A 21,981-nucleotide genomic window follows, 5' to 3' on the forward strand; every position below is an offset into this window, starting at 1 on the left:
GGCGCATATCTGACCATTACTACTGTGAGGGGGCGCATAGCTGACCATTACTACTGTGAGGGGGCACATATCTGACCATTACTACTGTGAGGGGGCGTATATCTGACCATTACTACTGTGAAGGGGTGCATATCTGACCATTACTACTGTGAGGGGGCACATATCTGACCATTACTACTGTGAGGGGGAGCATATCTGACCATTACTACTGTGAGGGGGCGCATATCTGACCATTACTACTGTGAGGGGGCGCATATCTGACCATTACTACTTTGAGGGGGCGCATATCTGACCATTAATACTGTGGGGGGCACATATCTGACCATTAATACTGTGAGGGAGCACATAACTGGACATAACTACTATGTACTGGCACAAAGGGAGAATAATTACTATGTGGGGGCATTAAGGGGACTGGGTATGTATAGTTATGCTTTGGGCAGAGTTAGAGACGTGACCTAGTATGAAAATATATATATACATATTGTAAACATATTCACAAGATGTTCTTTATTTGCACATATATGTTTATATTTGTACGTGTGGTTTGGAGGGGGGGGGGGGGGGGGCAGGTACATCCTTTGCACAAGGGCCCTTTGCTGCCTGTGTCCGCCCCTGATCAGCGCAACTGTTACTTTGACACGTACCAACTACCCACGAATGTATACTGTATGTGTGATTTTTATACTATGCAAGCATAAAGTCTAGTTAATAACTCTGTCCCCCAATAATCCCTGAGCAAGTGTAGCCTCACGGCGGGTTTTAAATAACCTTTCCTACCAGCGTTATAATGGCTTTAATAATTTTGTTTCCCTCGTGTTTCATAGTTGAAATACATCAATCATGTTACATTGTGATATTTGCCATTAGTTGGGTACAATAAAGTTATGACATTGGAAAGGTTTAGACTATTGTAAATGTTTTTAGTACTGTAATTTAAGATGATTCAAGCAAGTAGAAATGGCATCTGTTAGGTGCCGGATATATTGTTTCTTTCTCCTCTTTGTCGTAGGTTTGTGTTGTTTACAGCAATTATTGTAGGAGTTTCTTAATCTTTTTGTTGTTGTTCAGTGGTGTTGATAATAAGTTCTTTCCACCTACGTGATTCTCAACACTTTATAGCTCTCGAATTCTCAGTCACGCTGAGGGGAAAGCTAACTACTGCAATTTTATATATATATATATATATATATATATATATATATATACATGGTTCTCTTGTTTCTTTTGTTCGATAGTGATCTGTTTATTGCTTCCTAAATTCTCCTCTGTGAATCTGACATAAAGTAAAACTCAATATTCTGCTTTGTCCTATTAGGTAGCTATGCCATCCCCCTCGCAGTATAATGACTGTGTTGGCTGTTTTCAATGCAGGATATCCAATACTTCCATGTCACAGCTCAAATACATTTTAGGAAAGAAGGTTTAACCCTGCAGTAAACATAATTTATGAACCCTGGGCAGCTTTTAAGAACCTAAAAGTGTTTCCCCCCAAAATTTTCACATTATCTTTTTTTTTGTACCAGGCGCTACACATCTGGAATGATTTACACAAGTCTTGCAAAATGACATCTGATTTATGAGATCTGTAGCATTTCTATGTTTTTTTTTATTAATAGGCTTTGATATGCCATATATATCTATTGAATGAATTATATATGGGTGTGTGCAGCGGCGGTAGTACTGAAATAGAAAATGCATCGGAATAGAGAGTTCATTCATAAGGTGTTATTGGATGCAATAAAATATCTTTTAAAAGCAGCGTGCTGGGCTGGAAAATTCCAAATTATAATACCAGTCAGGGAAATGAAGTGTACATGATAGTTCAGGGAACTTTACAAAACCAGTACCTGGTGCTGTAGGGCAGGCTTACTAGATGTGATAGGGACTTTTTTTTTCCGATACAGTCCTCTGTTGCGTCGCTGGGCCCCCGTTCTGTTTTGGCACCCTGTATGCTCATCAATAGTATTCGTACAGGGAGGAGAAGACAGCAGCTTTTCTCAGTGGGCATCCCCATCTCCCCGGTTGTGAACTGGCCAATCACAGCGGACCACCGTCACAGCCAAGGAGAAGGTGAGCAGTTTTATTCGTAATGGCTGTGTCGCGGTCCGCTGTTACCTGCAGATTTGGCTGTGGATCAGCCCTAGATGTCACCCTCTGCATTGTAAAGGGTGCAATGGAATTCCACAACAAACTATGATGCTGAGGATTTAAAATCCACAAAACATGTCCAGATACATTTGGATTCAGTGCAGAAAATTTCCACATTATGTGTATTATAAAATGTCCTATATTAGTTTTATCGCCTTTGTATAAATCGTGTTATAAATTGTACTGTGTCATGTATAAGTCACATTTCATTTATAGAAATCCTGACTTCATTGCGTATGCCTATACAAAGGTGTGCAAATTACATTTCCAGTGGGTTCTTCCTGTAATTTCAATGACAAATGGGAGTTTTTTTGATCCAGCATGTTGTACTCTGGAGGGGCAATTAAAGTCATTTGCAGATGGAAAGCCCTTCCTTTCTGCTGAAAGGTGCCAGGACCCAGACCATACATCTGCAGCTCATCCCATGCTAAGAAAGGCATATAATCCATAGACAGGAAAATACACCTCAAAAGCAGCCTTGCCATAATTCATGTTTTATAACAAATAACATATTCCTATGATCAGGGACCTGGACGCTTCTCTAGGTCACAAGTCCCGGAAGTTTCAGCCTTGGGGAACTTGAGGGTCAAATATTGGTTTTTAAATCTTCCTATTTCATAAGCAAGTTTGGTGACCCCATATTCATAAAATTATTCTGTGAAATCTACTGGCCATATCAACTTTATAAGGGCTCATGCACACGAGCGTGTTTATTGTCCACAACCGATCTGCATTTTGTGCAGCTTGGATACGGACGCATTCACTTTAATGGGGCTGCAAAAGATGTGGACAGCACACAGTGTATTTCCGTTCTGCAGCATCTGCAAAAAAAACAAACAAAAAAAAACAGAGCATGTCCTATTCTTGTCTGTTTTACGGACAAGGATAGGACTGTTCTATAGAGGGCAAGCCGTTCCTTTCTGCAAAATGTGGAACACACATCACCCTTAGGGTGCATGAGCCTTAAGGGGGCATTCACACGACCGTAAATATTTTGCGGTCCACAAAACACTGATTCGCAATAATACGGATGTGGCATCCATTTTTGTTTTTGCGGACCCGTTGTAACAAATGCCTGTATGCAAAACAGACAAGAATAGGACATGTTCTTTCATTTTTGTGGGACTGTGAACTCAGAAAAGGGCTAGGTGGGCTAGGCCTGGACCCCTTAAAAATGTCTCATGAACTGACATACAAGGTCAGAACCTGGAGATACATCTATTATATGACTGATCAGATTTCAAGTGTGCTCCCAGTGGGGATCCTTAACTGATAAAATTGGAAGGCGATTCATCATTTTATCCCTTTTATTTTCTGTACTGTTTGCTTGTCTGTATATCCTTTTTTGTAAAAAAAAAATCTAACTTTTTGGACTGTATCCTATTAAATCTTAAAATGTAATATGTTGTTCCTTGCTGCTCTAAATGTATCCACTAACCACTTTGCTGTGTTACCATTGAAAGCCAGTATGCCTGTCGTAGGCTAGAATGCAGTGTGTTCCCATCAGTGATGTGTTTTTGTACCTGGATGTTCCATCAGCTGTAATGTGCTGGTGGTGGCAGCGTGGTGTGTGGATGTGGATTTGGGGGTCGCTTAATTCCTTGGTAGCCTAGTGCATAGATGAGTGTAAAAGCAGAGCCCCCCCTTATAATCTCATCCAAGGTCACACTGTAGGTGCAGTGTAGCCAGAGCGCCCCCTCGTGGTTTGTTGGATTGCATGTGTGCCTACACGATTTTGTGACAATGTGGATGTGATTTTTTTTAAGATGCTTTGCTGCAACTGTAAATTTGCTGACCACGTTTCTCTCCAAGTTAGCCGCTTGGTGAGATTTAAATTAAAATAATAAATTGGTAAGGGTGTGTTCCCAACAGAGCTAGTCATGAAAATAACGTAAAGGCTGGATTCGGCACAAAACTGAACCGAGCGGCGCAGAACCTCCCCCTACCCCTAAATGACCTGTGACAGTATTTATGCATCCCAGGCAAGTTCTTCTTAATGCGTTGTTACAGATACTGTAGATATTCACATCACAATGGTCTTCTGGGTACTGCCACTGAGCCCACGAGTTTAGCGTCAGGAGCGTGGCTGTTATATGCCTGGATTGAAGATAACTCCGATAGTGGCAGTATGCTGCAGGCAACTGCAACAACCAAGGTGCTTGCCAGACTATCGGTGCTTGCCAGACTATCGGTGCTCCACGATATGGGTTGCCATGGCAGAAAGGCCCTCAGGTCTGCCACAAAAATGTGCATTTTAGTTTTATTGTGTTCTATAAATTGTACCAATGACACAATCATTTATGACATTGTCAGTTCAGCTAATGGAAAATGCAAGCTGGCATCTTTTTAAACCAGTTACTTTCCTGATTGTAGATGTACTTGACCTTTCACTCATACATTTAATCTAATAGTTATACTTACGTTATCAGCTAATTGATGCTCTTCTCTCTATAGCCGATACTTGATACCACACACCTCTTAGCGCTAGTCACTTACCGTATATTATTCTATAATATCATTGTGTGATGTATAATATGGAAAACATAGCTACAGTAGGTATGAATGCAAACAGATGCCCAGAACAACAGAATAAAAACACTTTTAGGACATATATTGCATTGTACCTGCACATATGTTGTGTGACATATGGAATCAGAGGTATATGTACTGATGACGCCACCAGGTGATCAAGCTGGGAGTGCGCAGCGCAAGTCCTTTTTCAGATCTTTTTCAATAAGGAGAGGAGTGGACTGTCTCTATGGGTTCTAAGACAATTGCAGCTGACATTTTAGGAAAAATGATTCGTTACCACGATGCGTAAGGAAATTTGGGCTGAATTCCACTTCGGCTGCTTCACTTCACTCAAAACCTGTAGTTATATTTTATAGTTGTCATACCTTGAACAGTTGACTGGTGATGCATTTCTTTTGCTGCAGAATACCATTCAGATGAAAATACAACAGATAACCTATACAACTATGTACTTTTGCTGACTTTGATACAGAATTGCATCAAAATACCACTTTAGTCTGTTGATTTCTAATCTCCATTTAAATTGACGGGGATCAGTGTGTTGTCTCCCTGGTGCTTGAGTTCAACATATCGAGGATTAGGTTGATAGATTACTGGGAGGGGCTGGCGAAGATCCAGCGCTCATAGTCCACATTCAAATCAATGACAAGGTACAGGTAGGTGGAGCATCCTTAAAAATTTTTAGGGATTTAGGACAAGGACCTAAAAGGTAGTATTTTCCAAAATATTACCTGTACCAGGAGCCACACCAGAAAGGCAGTGGGAGATTAGGGATGTTAACAAGTGGCTCAAGAACTGGTGTAGGAAGGAGAGGTTTGGGTTTCTGGAGAACTGGGCCGACTTCTCTATTGGCTACAGGCTCTATCGTACGGACAGGCTGCACCTCAATGGGGAAGGTGCAGCTGTTTTGGGCATTAAGATGGCTAGAAGGTTGGTGCAGTGTTTAAACTAGGGACTGATCGGAGAGTAATTGCATTATAGGAGGGGAAGATAGTGCAGATGGAGACCTGGGGAGAGGAATGGAACTGGGGGATGATGGAGGGAGGGACTAAAACAGTTCAGAAGGAAAGGTGTAGGGTAAAGAATATACGAAAACCTCTCAATTGTATGTATACTAATGGCAGAAGCCTGACTAATAAAACTGGTGAACTGGAATTAGTGATGTGTGAGGAGGACTATTACATAGTGGGAATAACTGAGACATGGCTGGATGATGGCTATGACTGGGCCGTTAATGTACAGGGTTACTGTCACGGCTGTTTAAGGGTAACCAGAGCATACACAGTAAGAAGAGCTACTGACCGGACCCAAACTAGGGAAGAGAAAGGGTGACCCCTGTCAGACCCTCAACACTCTCCCTATGCTGCTAAAGCACATGCCCGGATCCAAATGGTGGAACGAGGCATGCCCGCGTACCTTAGACTGATGAGCCCTGTAACCCCTACAATAGTGGAAGGGGCACGGCCACCGATGCCCTGCTCAGAATACGGAGGGAACCGTGGCCACCTCAGATCCAGTCAGGAAATCACCAGGTACACAACAAAGTCTGCACACTTAGCTGATGGAGCTGCAGCCGCAGAGAAGACGGATCCAAGGGCCGCTGGCAATATCCGGAGTGCTTGCAGCAGCAGAACACAGGTCCAGAGAACTAGTAGCTTAAGAAGTGAAGATACTCAAGGCAGAGCTACAACTGAAAAGAGAAATATAATCCACGCCCTGCAATAGGAGGAGGGGTGATTTAAAGGCAGGGAAATCAAACGCAGGAGAGACAGCTGGGAGTAAAGACCTCATCACAGGGGCGGAGAAACAGAACAGTGAGAACACCTCCAAACTCTAAGTGACATCATCACAGGGGTGGAGACACAGAGCTGTGAGAACGTCTCAAAGCTCTGGTAGTGACAGTTACAGTCTGTTTAGAAAGGATCGTCAAAACCGGAGAGGGGGAGGGGTCTGCCTTTATGTAAAGTCTTGTCTAAAGCCCACACTCCGGGAAGATATAAGTGAGGGACATGAACATATGGAGTCACTGTGGGTAGAAATACATGGAGCTAAAAACAATAATAAAGAGAGATGTTTTGGCTCCCTATGATGCCCACATTATACAGTATGCAATTATTATAATAATTAATATGTGAGTTGTACCAGAGATAAATTATTACTTATGATATATTTCCTTCATTGTTTGGTACTCCAGTTGCAAAGCACCTAGATGTTTGCTGTGCACAGGTGCCAATAAGTCTGATGTGTCAGGCATTACCATGAGTTTCTAGTGTCCCATCCAGGAAACCTCTTTACCACAACTTTTTTTAGCAGGATGATGCTAATTTGAATCCTGACAAAATGTGTTTGTTCATTATCCCATACAGGTCCAGATTGCATGGCATCATTCTGACAGTATTATAAAAAATATATGAAATCACACGACATTGACATAAAACCATATGCAGATAATAAGAGCTATGAGAAAGGTTGTCCCTTTTTCACATAAAGGAAGCAATAAATGACAAAAAGAAAGCATTTAAATCACTAAAAATGGAGGGTAGCAAGGAAGCAAGGAAAAAAATTGAATATGTAAAAGACGAGTAAAACTAACCCTAAAATGTTCTTCAATTATGTAAATGGTAAAAATAACTCCGAAGATGTCAGCCCTTTACAGAGTGATGAGGGGGGAGTTACACAGAAATATATTTTTTTTAAATTCCCTCCATTTTATTCACTGAACAAAATAAACTGTCGGATGACAGCGGCAGCGGCATCTTAAAAAGATTAACATAGACAACTCGCCGGGACCAGGTGGCATACACACCAGTATCCTTAAAGTGTAACAGTGATTCTTTTTTTCTATTTTTGTAATGTTTAGGGGCAGTAATACAGAACATTTTTGTAATATACTTTAATTACTGAAATTGTACATTTCTATAAGAAAAATAGCTCTAATAGCTCCAGTTTGAGCCTTAACAACGCTCCTCTGTCTTCTGTTTACATAACTGTGGAGACTTGCTCAAAATTGACTGTGTTAAGTAAACAGAAGACAGAAGAGCTTTGCTAAGGCTCAAAATAGGCCACTTTAGAGCTATTTTTCTAATAGAAATGTATGATTTCAGCAATTAAAGAATATTACAAAAATGGTCTGTATCACTGCCCCTATAAATACAAATAAAATAAAAAAAACAATGACAGTTACACTTTAACTAAATTAACTAATGTCATAGACAGACCCTTATTTCTGATATTTAAGGACTCTATATTTACAGGGAGTGTTCTACAGGATTGGGGATTACCAATTGTGGTGCCAATATTCAAAAAGGGGTCATAAACAGAACCTGGAAACTATAGGCCGGTAAGTTTAACCCCTGCCATGGGTAAACTGAATAACGCTGTATTGGCATGGCTTCATGAGAAATCGGTCATGTCAAACTAATTTATTCAGTTTCTATGAGGGGGTAAGTTCTAAACTTTAAATACTACAAACAAACTGGTGTGATGAAAAGGTGTACGTCAAAGCTAATTATAAATCATATATTTTGACACACAATGTGTTCCTTTTCGACGGCCAGATCTTCCACCAGCTCAGGGGAGTCGCAATGGGCAGTTCCTGTGCCCCAACTTTTGCGAATCTCTACCTGGGCTGGTGGGAGAGAGAGATTGTGTTTAGTGATGACCTGGAACGTTTTACATCATCAATCCCTCTATGGATTAGGTACATCGATGATATACTGGTCCTGTGGATGGGAAGTTTTCAAGAGTTTGTCACAGCCCTAAATAATAGCTGTCTTGGGCTATATTTCACATCTGAAATCTGTGACAAACAGATCTCTTTTCTTCATCTGTCAATCACCTTGAGCACTTCTGGCCAGATTGTTACGAACATATTTCGGAAGTCTACTGCCACCAATATTCTCCTAAGATGGGAGAGCGGACATCCAGCAGCCCTCAAAAAGGGTATCCTGAAAGGACAGTACTTGAGGGTCAGAAGAAACTGCTCCCAATTAGCTGATTTTAGATCTGCTGCAAAGGAATTACAACAGAGATTTGTTCAACGTGGTTACCCACACAAGATGCTCAAGCAGGCTTATCAACACTCTCTGAGCACCAATAGGGACCAGTTACTCTCCCCCAAGAACAGAGAGAATGTGGAAGAATTATTGGGACCCATGACAGGGCTCATGAGGAAGTACACCAGGTCCTGGCAGATAATTGGGACATTTTGAGATCAGACCTGGACATTAGGAGCATGATTCTTCCGAAACCGGCAATTACATATCGCCGTAGCCAAAATATACAGGATCTTTTGGTTCACAGTTTTTACCAAAGTCCAAAACACCAATCTTCGCTACGTAAAACACCTTGACTGGTACCTTTCCGTGTGGGTCTTGTAAGTTTTGTAAATACATCAACAAAAGTAAATCCTTTACTGGTAGTGTACCTAACAAAACTGACTATACAAGATTGTTTATCAACTGCAAATCAGTTGGGGTTATTTACTTACTGACCTGTATTTGCAGCATTAAATATGTCGGTAAAACTATACATGAGTTTAGGTGGCGTATCGGAGAACACATCTCGGATATTACCAAAACAAATGACACACCCATAGCTCGTCATGTGGCAGATTGTCATAAGGGCAGGGTGGCCTCCGTAAAATTTCAGGGCATTGAACAAATCAGGATGTCATCAAGAGGGGGCGATGTGGATCGTATTGTGTTGCAAAAAGAGGCTCAATGGATCTTTAGATTGCATACCATGAAACCTAATGGTCTCAATGATGCTATTTTATACACTTCTTTCATTTAGTCCCCTGATGTGCTGGTGTGGACTTATGACCACCCCATTTAGTCTCTGTTCTGTTCGCAGTGCTAGCCTAGATATGGGGTTCTATTTTCCCTGTATCTAGGTTAATTCGTGTCAGGGGGCCTTTTTCTTTTGGAATTGGCTGTTGCTTTATATATCTGGAGGGTAACTATACAGCGGATTTGAGCAATTACATCTGGATGTGCCCACACTTATAAAATCATCTATGCAAATGTGGTGCAGTTTTTGTGCTCTGAGTGGTTGACTGATGGGGCTATGCGTCTGCTCCTATTTGAAAGTATTGTAAAGTACCCCTTATTATATCTTCTGATATAGTGGATATAATGCTGCGGTTCTGGTATATTTAAAGGTTGGAATGCCAGCTTTCAAAGAAGGTCAGGCCCATGTGTCTAGCTGGCACCAATCCTAAGATATGAGCAGCTAAAGCAGCCGTCCCCTCTTCAGTCTGGTTTACTTTGGGCACTTGGAGCAGCAGAGCTGGACACTTAGGAGCTGTTTTCCAGCAAAAGTGCTCTTTCTAGACATGGAATACAGACACATAGTGGACCCAGGTATGTCTGGAATGTGTCTGCAATCTTCTGTGGTACAGTGCTCTTACATATACTGGTTAAAAAGCGGGGAAAGACTTTATTATTACAGGTTATACTGTCGTTACTAAGATTTCTGGAGAAGGATCGTTGATCCAGCGAGTTATTCTGATTGGAGTCGGGAAGGAATTTTTCCCCTAAAATGAGGAAAATTGGCCTCTACCTCACAGGTTTTCATTTTTTGCCTCTGGATCAACTTGCAGGATAACAGGCTGAACTGGATGGACAGATGTCTTTTTATCAGCCTTACAAATGAAGTTACTATGTTACTATCCCTACAGATGGGGTACAGTAGTTATACATTTGTAATAAGAATGGTCACTGTTAGCCCAGCGCTCCGTGCCGTGAGCAGCAGCCAGTTTAGGCTACTTTCACACTGGCGTTTCTGGGTCCCCATGTGAGATCTAGTTCAGGGCTCTCACAAGCGGCCCAAAACAGATCAGTTCAGCCCTGATAAGGATCCGTTCAGAATGCATCAATTTGACTGCGTTTTGCCTCTGTTGCGTTTTTTAGGCGGTAACTAAAACGCAGCTTGCAGCGTTTTGGTGTCCACCTGACTATGCAGGGCCAAAACGGATCCGTCCTGACTTACAATGGGGACAAATCCGTTTTTCACTGACACAATATGGTGCAATTGAAAAAGGATCCGCCCCCCATTGACTTTCAATGTAAGTCAAGACGGATCCGTTTTGACTTAGACTTTTTTTTATGAATAATGCAAACGGATCCGTTATGAACGGATATAAGCGTTTGCATTATCGGTGCGGATCATTCTGTGCAGATACAAGATGGATCTGCACCGAACGCCAGTGTGAAAGTTGCCTTAAACTGTTATATCTGTGCTCCATACTGGAGCTTACTTCCTGCTTGAGTCCTATACTGTTTGTTAGGGTGTGCATGGGCCTGTCTCTCCTCCTTTATGAGGGAATGAGCAATTTGGTCTCTTCGTAGACTCAATGATAACATGTTTCGGTGTTCTTCTCCCTCCTTCCTCAGACCAATGACACAGGATGAAAAAAAAATTACAAACAGCTGTATAAATACAAAAAAAAAAATGGAGGATGACAAAGTGGTCAATTCAAAAATGGGGAACTGTTGTGAACATCATTTGACTGCCATGGCACGCACATGAAATAGCAAAGTAAAAAGCACAAAGCAGCAAATATGCAGTATGATAGTAAAGTTATAAAGTTTAAATTATGAGGTAGATAAAACACACAAATATAGCCCATGTATGTAACCCCGAACGACACGTAGGTTCCCTAATCTCCTTTCTACTAAATGCACGTCTCTCCTAAAGCAGTGGAAGCGTTTGCTATAATGACTGCTTAGTCTACATGTTCTCTGCACCACTGCATTTTCAGTATTCTGCCTTTTTCTTTCACCGCTTTATCTCATTTTGCTTATGTGGAATCTAAAATATTAATGACCCATTGTGAATGCTGAGACTTTAAAGTTGCACGCGCACCTGATTGTTCTCGCTCTCCCCCAATACTGTAGCTTACAGCAGATGCTACCAAAGCATAGCTTTATTTTTAGAAGCCATCTAAGCACACTGCTTAACATTGATTGTCCTTTATGATATGTTGATGATGAGTTAAAGCTCATAAAATAGGAACAAAGCAATGTACTAAAATACATAAGGCATAAAATAGTGAACGTTGTGGCTGGGTATGTAGCTTAATGATCCACACAAATACATAAGAGGCCGGGAATAAATGGGGATTCTTTATTTTCAGTATTATGGTAATCAATATTTTGCTGGTTGTAGGACACAGGTAAAGCTAGAGAGTAGTCAGATCTCTCGCCTGCAGGGGACAATAAGGATGTGCAAAACATGGAAATTCAGCATTTTGGACAAATTTCCTTTTGTGGAGCAGGATATGCAGCATGAAAGACAATGGAAGAAGCTATTCTGTAATATGGATCCAATTGACCTTGTGTAGTGCTTTTACTTTGAATTTGGTGTGGGCCTCCATAATCTGCTGGCCCCTCAAAAAAAAAAAGAAAAAACGAGAAATCAAGGGAAAGGCCTAGACTAAACTGGGTGAAATTTCAGGGGGAAAGTGGTATAATTGGTGGCAGTACAAAGCATGATGTGATAGTTGTGCCTAGTTCTGCAACGGGATCTGCAAGGCTTTAGCCATTATTACATAAAAGAATACCTTTTTGTGACATCACTGTTTATTATAAATTTACTGTGACATCACTGTTTATTATAAATTTACTGTGACATCACTGTGTGCATTATTTTTTTTACATTAAAGGGTTTATCTCATAAATAATGTAAAAAATGACATCATACATCATATACTCTATGACAACCTCTTTCTAACAAGGCTAGAACCAGCCCTGTACCTCACATGGGTCCAGAGATCTCCCCATTCATTGCTCTGCTAGTTTTATATCAAGCTGACAGCTCAAGGGGAGTGTCTTTTCTGCTGCAGCTAAGGGGCGTGTCTCAGCTCTTCCTATCACAGCTCAGGGGGCATGTCACAGTTCTCCCTATCGCAGCTCAGGGGGCGTGTCTCAGCTCTTCCTATCACGGCTCAGGAGGCAGTTGAAGGATGAAACTGAGCATGTGCTGGTCAAAAAAATAAGAAATTAAGTGACACTATACAGACACATTTTATTGAAGAACTCAGTGGCTATACTAAATTTTTAATTCCATTCAGTTACAAAAGTATTCAGATCCAGGTTCTGGTTTGAAAAGTATTGAATATTTTTTGTGGGACAACGCCTTTCAATGGAGTTTCCAAGCTTGCTTGCTGTATAAATTATACCTCTTTTTAATAGTCACAGGGGCAGATTTACTATTGAAAATGATCAAATTTTTTGCCACATTTAGTGCCAAAAACTGTAATGCAAGCCGTGCATCACATTCACCCACTTTCCTCAACATTTTTAAACCTCAACCAACAAGGGGAGTGGCTTCACATGGAAGCGTCCGTGGCCTAAATAGGCCTCTGTGCGCAAAATTTTTTGGGTGAATAGTAAATTTGAGACTTTCGCCAATATATTCTTATATCAAGAACATACCAGAGCCCGCGCACCTCGTCAAGGTCTCTCATAGTGGCACGCTAACCTACCTGTGCCGTATGGGCAATAACAGGAGCCGTATGGGCTATTACAGGAGCATAAGGTCCGACACACAGCAATCGACTCCCCGTTACCTCCAGCGTGAAATCACACATACAATGGGAGGAGGGAAGCAGATATAGGTCCATGGTTACCTCCAGCATGAAGTCACACATACAATGGGAGGAGTCCCACTTATCACTGGGTCATGTGACGCAGGCTACACAGATGCCCCTAAATAATACTCAACCTGGAGTTGCCACACCTCTAGGTACACATATACAAACAAACTGACAAAGTAAAAGGGTCTTAAGAGGCAGAAAAATGCTCAAAACCCCAAATGCTGTTGTGCATTTCTAACTGGGAGAGCAAAACCTGCACATGTGATCCGTTGCTAACAGCAATCCCCAGCAAAAAATGCATACAATGGAGGATGCTTGCAATGGACCACATGTACCACAAAAACATCCTACACAGGATAGCCAAATGTGCGGATGTGATTGATTATAGGCATATATTGTCAATTGCATTTACCATTGTAGTGCACCAATTTTTGCAATGTTCTGTTTTATAATCAGTGTGTAAAGTACAACACTATTAGTTAATCTGCCCCTTTGGATTCATTTCATCTGAGCTGTAGAAGGTGCAGTTGTACCTGGGAAATGCTGCTTGAAATGTCCCTGTGGTTCCTCTGCCACATAAGGATGCAAGTAATATAAATTAGGCCCCTTTCACACGAGCGTGACGGATTGGCTCCGGATGCGTTCAGGGTGCGTTCAGTGAAACTCGCACCATTTTGCAAGCAAGTTCAGTCAGTTTTCTCTGCGATTACGTTCAGTTATTTCCCCGTGGGTGCAAAAACTGAAGGTTTACAAACAACATCTTTTAGCAACCATCAGTGAAAGCACTTGCTTCCGGATGCAATGCGTTTTTCACTGAAGCCCCATTCACTTCTATGGGGCCAGGGCTGCGTGAAAAACAAAATATAGTACATGCTGCGTTTATCACGCAACGCAGAACTGATGTGTGAAAAAGGGGCCTCACATGTAAATTTGGGGGTCCTATTACCAATTTTGCATCAGTACTCAAGATACGTCTAATTTTCTATTTCATATGAACCATGGTAAATGGAACTCTGCTTTCTAAAATGAAATCATGTTGTATTGCGAAAGACGTATTTCTCAGGAAACTAGCATATTTTAAAAAAACAAGCAAAGAAGGAACCTTTCCTGCTATTTTGGGAGCTGGCAGGTGTAACACGGCTCTGTCTATTGTCCTTCTGCGCGCTCCGGTTAGCATTGCAGGTACAGTACGTGGTTTCACAGTATGCACGCTTCATTTATGTGAATTAACAGAATGGCTCCTACATATAAATGCATCACTTGTACTGAGGACAGATATTAAATATGACCACCACCAAAAGATGGAATGCAAGAGCATAAAATATGTATGAAATTATGTAAACACATTGGAAAAAGTCTTCCAGCAAAACTTGTCTAGCAGTGTTCTGAAGTGCTGCCAGGGAGGAAATAAAAGCAGCAGTGAGTTCTCTATTTGAACATCTGTTTTTTTTTTTCCAGGAAAAGATTTGGGGAGGAACTCCTACATTTCTGCCAATTGGTTTCTTACAGTCAATTGCCTTTTCACCTGTCTACTGGCAGTTCGGGGAACTAAGGATAACTAAGGCTTTAGCTACTATAGGAACAGGTGGAAACTTTACCGCAGTATGGATGGCAATATACTCCAACCCTGCCAAATGCCTGAAAAGGCTCCATGCTCTATAGCGGTGACGTAGCCGGAGATTTGCTGTGAAACTAGAAGTGGCAAATAAAGGTTAAATCATGGTGGCAGTGTACCGATTTTTATTGGCTACTGGCGAACATACAGTATATGTACAGTATGTATTCAAGCCATTTTTTTTTTCCCCCAAGCTTTTTTTTTTTAATGAAGGATGTAACTGTCTGCATTAGGGCTCATGCACACGACTATAGGGCTCCGCCAAAAATGGATCAGCAAAAAATGCGGATGACGTCCGTGTGCATTCCGTATTTTGCGGAATGGAACAACTGGCCCCTAATAGAACAGTACTATCCTTGCCCGTAATGCGGACAATAGGACACGTTCTATTTTTTTGCATAACGAAAATACGGATATAAGGAAACAGAATGCACATGGAGTAACTTCATTTTTTTTTGGGCAGACCCATTGAAATTAATGGTTCCGCATATGGTCCATAAAAAAATTATTGAACGGACACAGAAAGAAAATACGTTTGCGTGCACGAGCCCTTAAGATATAAAAAAATATAGGCTTGATATATGAATACTTATTAACATGGAATTATAGGGTTGGACTCTACTTAGTTTTGGTACCAGGTGGTTTGTTTTCCACTGTGGATACGGTGTCCCCTCAATGTACCTGGGAGCAGTGTAGCAAAGATTATCTCTGACCAATAACTAGTCAGCAGTTTGGTCACATGACTTGTGGGATTGTGCAGGCAGTATATATTGATCACCCAGTGTTGGACTGGGCTGTCTAGGGCCCACCAGTAAAATTTATTTTGGGGGCCCACCATATGGATAGATCCAAATATTCCCTGCTCACACAGCAGTAGACAGCAGCAAGACTCTACAAGATGATTGATTATGGGGTCCTTGCAGCAACTTTGAGAAGGCATGTCCCTGGGAAAGGGTGATACTGGCTGTCCTGCCCCTGTACCAATAAGTCATTATAGCCACATAAACGTGTCTATAATAATAAACTGGGTAGTTTTTTAAATATTCTACCCAGTTTTTTTTTTTATATGAATGTAGGCTGGTTGAGGTTCAGTATGCTGCCTATCTATATGTAGTGCAGTATGTCTACTTGTCACGGTGGGAGTGGCGGAAACCCCCCACCGTACAATGTAAAGAGATAGTGGGGTAGCAGCTAGGCCAGTACGTTGGAATAAGGGAGCAGGTCACCTCCTAAAGCATCCCTAAATTTGGCCCTGTTCTCCTAACTGTATGAGCCGACCCATAAGGTAGGAGGGCCCATACGCTGGAACCTCAGAACCCTGAAATCCCTGAATTTCCCTGAGGTAGGAGACAGGGACCTGAGACAACCAGGTTCATCCAAGACACGGATGAACCAGAGTCTCCACAGGCCTAGCAACAAAGGGAAAAGGAGAGACCATACACAGCTAGAGGATCGGCAGGTAAGAACAACAAGACAACTTACTTACCTGCCGAAGCCTCCACAACTGGAACCCGTGCATCAGTACAGGAGCCTGAACACACAGCAGGTCACAATGAAAAACACTGCTCCCCCAATGAAAAACACGCTACAGTGTTAGGGGTTGAGCAGCTCCCCCAGATTTGCCACTATATTTCTGTGTTTTTGTCTTGTTTTATATGTAGTGTATGTGCCTTTACCTGGCATTTAAACACTCTCCTTTCCACCTGGTAGCCTCCATCACATGGTCTGATATGGGTGTGGCTTACAGTCTGGCTTTGTTCACATTGCACTAGTTGTCCTGCTAGGCGGTTGTGTGGAAGCTTGGCTGTGAGCTGGATTACATCACCTTCAGACCTTGTTCACACCATAGGTAGCGTAGTGGTAGGACCCTTGCCATGCTGAGAGCCGTGACGTGGTGCATGTGGGCTCCGATATCTTCCTGACAGGAATATATTGGCAAAAGTCTCAGCTTTTAATATCTGCATTTATGACTAGCCAGTATAGTCAGTGGCATATCCGTTTGGTGCATTTTTTCTGTGATTTATGATTATATTTTCATCCGCACAATGCTCCGTTTTGTGTAGGATGCCTTTGTGGTGCATGTGGACCGCGCCGACATCCTCCACCGTATGCAAAATATTTTTTGCTGGGGTTAGTCGTTTGCTGCGGTCCACATGCGGTGGGGCTGCTCCCCCAATGAAAAACACGCTACAGTGTTAGGGGTTGAGCAGCTCCCCCAGATTTGCCACTATATTTCTGTGTTTTTGTCTTGTTTTATATGTAGTGTATGTGCCTTTACCTGGCATTTAAACACTCTCCTTTGCACCTGGTAGCCTCCATCACATGGTCTGATATGGGTGTGGCTTACAGTCTGGCTTTGTTCACATTGCACTAGTTGTCCTGCTAGGCGGTTGTGTGGAAGCTTGGCTGTCAGCTGGATTACATCACCTTCAGACCTTGTTCACACCATAGGTAGCGCAGTGGTAGGACCCCTTGCCATGCCGAGAGCCGTGACGTGGTGCATGTGGGCTCCGATATCTTCCTGACAGGAATATATTGGCAAAAGTCTCAGCTTTTAATATCTGCATTTATGACTAGCCAGTATAGTCAGTGGCATATCCGTTTGGTGCATTTTTTCTGTGATTTATGATTATATTTTCATCCGCACAATGCTCCGTTTTGTGTAGGATGCCTTTGTGGTGCATGTGGACCGCGCCAACATCCTCCACCGTATGCAAAATATTTTTTGCTGGGGTTAGTCGTTTGCTGCAGTCCACATGCGGTGGGGCTGCTCCCCCAATGAAAAACACGCTACAGTGTTAGGGGTTGAGCAGCTCCCCCAGATTTGCCACTATATTTCTGTGTTTTTGTCACAGTACAAACAACCCACACAGGAATCCAGCATACCAACTCTGCCAGAGCCACCCATGCTGACACAGTGCATGGCAGCCCCAAGCAGTGCTGCATACAGACTACAGTCATGGCCAAAAGTTTTGAGAATTACATAAATATTGGAAATTGCAAAAGTTGCTGCTTAAGTTTTTATAATAGCAATTTGCATATACTCCAGAATGTTATGAAGAGTGATCAGATGAATTCTATAGTCCTTCTTTGCCATGAAAATTAACTTAATCCCCCAAAAAAACTTTACACTGCATTTAATTGCTGTCATTAAAGGACCTGCTGAGATTATTTCAGTAATCGTCTTCGTAACTTAGGTGAGAATGTTGACGAGCACAAGGCTGGAGATCATTATGTCAGGCTGATTGGGTTAAAATGGCAGACTTGACCTGTTAAAAGAAGGGTGATGCTTGAAATCATTGTTCTTCTATTGTTGACCATGGTGACCTGCAAAGAAACGCGTGCAGCCATCATTGCAATGCATAAAAACGGCTTCACAGGCAAGGATATTGTGGCTATTAAGATTGCACCTCAATCAACAATCTATAGGATCATCAAGAACTTCAAGGAAAGAGGTTAAATTCTTGTTAAGAAGGCTTCAGGGCATCCAAGAAAGTCCATCAAGCGCCAGGATCGAAGAGGATTCAGCTGCGGGATCGGAGTGCCACCAGTGCAGAACTTGCTCAGGAATGGCAGCAGGCAGGTGTGAGCGCATCTGCAAGCACAGTGAGGCGAAGACTTTTGGAAGATTGGCCTGGTGTCAAGAAGGGCAGCAAAGAAGCCACTTCGATCCCAAAAAAACCATCAGGGACAGATTGATCTTCTGCAGAAAATATGGTGAATGGACTGCTGAGGACTAGGGCAAAGTCATATTCTCCAATGAAGCCTCTTTCCGATTGTTTGGGGCATCAGGAAAAAGGCTTGTCCGGAGAAGAAAAGGTGAGCGCTACCATCAGTCCTGTGTCATGCCAACAGTAAAGCATCCTGAGACCATTCATGTGTGGGGTTGCTTCTCATCCAAGGGAGTGGGCTCACTCACAATTTTGCCCCAAAACACAGCCATGAATAAAGAATGGTACCAAAACACCCTCCAACAGCAACTTCTTCCAACAATCCAACAACAGAACAATGCATTTTCCAGCACAATGGAGCACCGTGCCATAAGGCAAAAGTGATAACTAATTGGCTCGGGGACCAAAACGTTGACATTTTGGATCCATGGCCTGGAAACTCCCCAGATCTTTATCCCATTGAGAACTTGGACAAACAAAAACCTACTAATTCTGACAAACTCCAAAAAGTGATTATGAAAGAATGGGTTGCTATCAGTCAGGAATTGGCCCAGAAGTTGATTGAGAGCATGCCCAGTCGAATTGCAGAGGTCCTGAAAAAGAAGGGCCAACACTGCAAATACTGACTCTTTGCATAAATGTCATGTAATTGTCGATAAAAGCCTTTGAAACGTATGAAGTGTGTGTAATTATATTTCACTACATCACAGAAACAACTGAAACAAAGATTTAATAGCAGTTTAGCAGCAAACTATGTGAAAACTAATATTTGTGTCATTCTCAAAACTTTTGGCCACGACTGTACAACATACAGGGCAAATGTCAAACATACATGTAGGGACAACAACAGCCCAGACATGTAATAACCATGAGGACATACAACACAACCTGTACATAAAACCACACCTAAAAAATAACAATTGAGGAAAGGAACCAGGAGCATACATAAGGAAAGACAATTTATGTCCATTAAGGTGGCCCTCAAGGACTGGGCAGAATCACCCAGGCAAGGAACAGAGCTCCATCACCAAACAAGGCTGTAGTATAACTGCCCCCAGCCTGCAAGCCACAAGTATATATTAAGCTTGCGGCCACACCCAGGACACACCAAAATCCCCACTAGCTAGAAGATTAACCCTTAGCTCACCAAACAGCAGGGAGGCACACCTTAAAGGGGAATTGCACGTGCAAACCAAAAACAACACGTTGCCACCAGCAACGAGTCTGCACGGCAACCGCGTCATGGTCAAACAACAATATTTGTGCCACCACTTTTGCAGGAGATGGAATAAAAGCGGCCCACACTGCTCAGTGGCCCACCAGGGGATTCACCTGTACCCCTGTGGGCGAGTCCGAGCCTGTGATCACCTATCCTCAGAATAGGTCATTAATATCTGATCATCTGGGGTCTGACACCTGGCACCCCCGCCGATCAGCTGTTTGAAGAGGAGATGCACTCCATGTGAGTGCTGCTTCCTGTTCATTACGCTGCACTTCGTCTCGAAGTCTCGGTAGCACAATTTAATTATAAGTTCTCGCTCCTTTCACTTGAATGGAGCGATTACTTGTACATAATTACACTTCCACTGCTGCAATGGAGACGACGGGCAGTGTAATGAAGATGAAGAAGTGCTTTCATGGAGCTCGCCTTCTGTTCAAACAACTGATCATTGAGGGTGCTGGGTGTTGGACTCCCGCTGATCAGATATTGATGACCTGTCCTAAAGATAGGTCATCAATATATATTGCCTGCACAATCCCGCAAGTCATGTGACCAAACTGCTGACTAGTGATTGGTCTGAGAGAATCTTTGCTACACTGCTCCCAGGTACATTAAGGGGGCACCAAATCCAGAGTGGAAAGGTCATTAATATATACAGCCTACACAACGCCTTTAATGGTATTGACTTGACTGACATATAACCCACTCAGATCAGGTACCAAAAAAGTAACAGACACTATTTTCAACTTTCGCCTAGTGGAAAAAAGTAAAAAAAAAAACAAAAAACAGAGAATAGTTGAGAAATGTGCAGTGTTTCTCTTTGCTTTTTCCTTTTCCCCTGCTAGTGCTAACCTCACAGTCCTTACAGCGCATGTGCCAGTCTTACTACTCCCACTTCTCTATCTCAGTCGTGGAGCTCTGTGAAACACAGAGGTGGAGATGATGTTCTGATCCTTACGGTGGGCCCATGCTCTGACAAAGTAATCGCCTTTATGAAACAGGACTGCTAAGGTCTAGCAGAGGGTAATTTGGAGCTGACCTTGGAATCAATAACCACCAGATATCTAATTTAATTGTATTGATGATAAGTCCTGAATGTGCAACAATAAAAAAGATACTTAAATAAACATGCATATATCCTGTATACACTGAGGGTGGGCTCCTTCTTTGGTGGGCCAAAGGAAGTTCAGTCTCACGCTGGATGTGATACAACGCTAAATGATTTTGGGAGTGATGCAATGGTGCTGAGTGGGAGGGAACGGCAGGAGAAAGAAGCAGGAAGTATGAGCTGGACTCGAGACATACCGTACCATAATCAGTATGAAAATCGAAATAAATACGGGGACATAAAGTATTATATATGTGGTTGTTGATGGAGTCAGGTGAAGATCTTTATTGAGACAACCCCTTGAATGAAAATATTACTTTCTAATTCTCTAAAACCTGGGTACTTTAAGCATAGGCTTAGGATGAGGGTTCCTCTTAGAATGATATTCTTGAGCTATGACTATTTAAATCTTCTGTTCCCCTTAGTCAAAACAGTTATTCTTTGCAATTTCCTGTTTGTCGTTTTCCGTTCCTTCAATCTGCTGATCAAAGAATCTTCTGGTATTTTTTAAACCCTGTTTTATGGCCTAATTTTTATGGTTAACATTTTAACAGGCTTGTAGTCTCAATGCACCTTTTTTTTTTTTTTTCTTCATGACCTCTTGAAGCTTTCAATCTTACATCCTTCAAGTATATTCTGTTGCCAATGTCTTGCAATTTATTAAAAATGGATTGAACACTGCAAATAATATTAACAAAGTTCAACAGTTCAGCAGATTTAATGTTCAGAATAATTTCTACAGTCATGTCCATGTCACAGGAAATTCTTCAAATACTGAAGCCTGGTTCTAAAGCCAGGAAGAGCAATAGTCTTTATACGACTTGATGGCAACTATGTACTGAAATAGTCGAAATAATTCCACCCAGGGATGCATTTGTTTATCTTATTTTAGCTCTGTCAAATAATCTCCTCATGGTTTCTTTGTTATTCCTTTGAAATCTTCTTTTTTTGAATCCAGTCTGCATTAGTGTTTGCTTTATCAAATCCGAGACACTGATATAATACAGACATCAGGGGGGGATTTAGTCACAACACATACCACACTTTTATTTTTCTACCATATTGGAATTTAGTACAAATTAA

Source organism: Bufo gargarizans, chromosome 5, assembly GCF_014858855.1.
Source record: "Bufo gargarizans isolate SCDJY-AF-19 chromosome 5, ASM1485885v1, whole genome shotgun sequence".
Taxonomy (NCBI): Eukaryota; Metazoa; Chordata; class Amphibia; order Anura; family Bufonidae; genus Bufo; species Bufo gargarizans.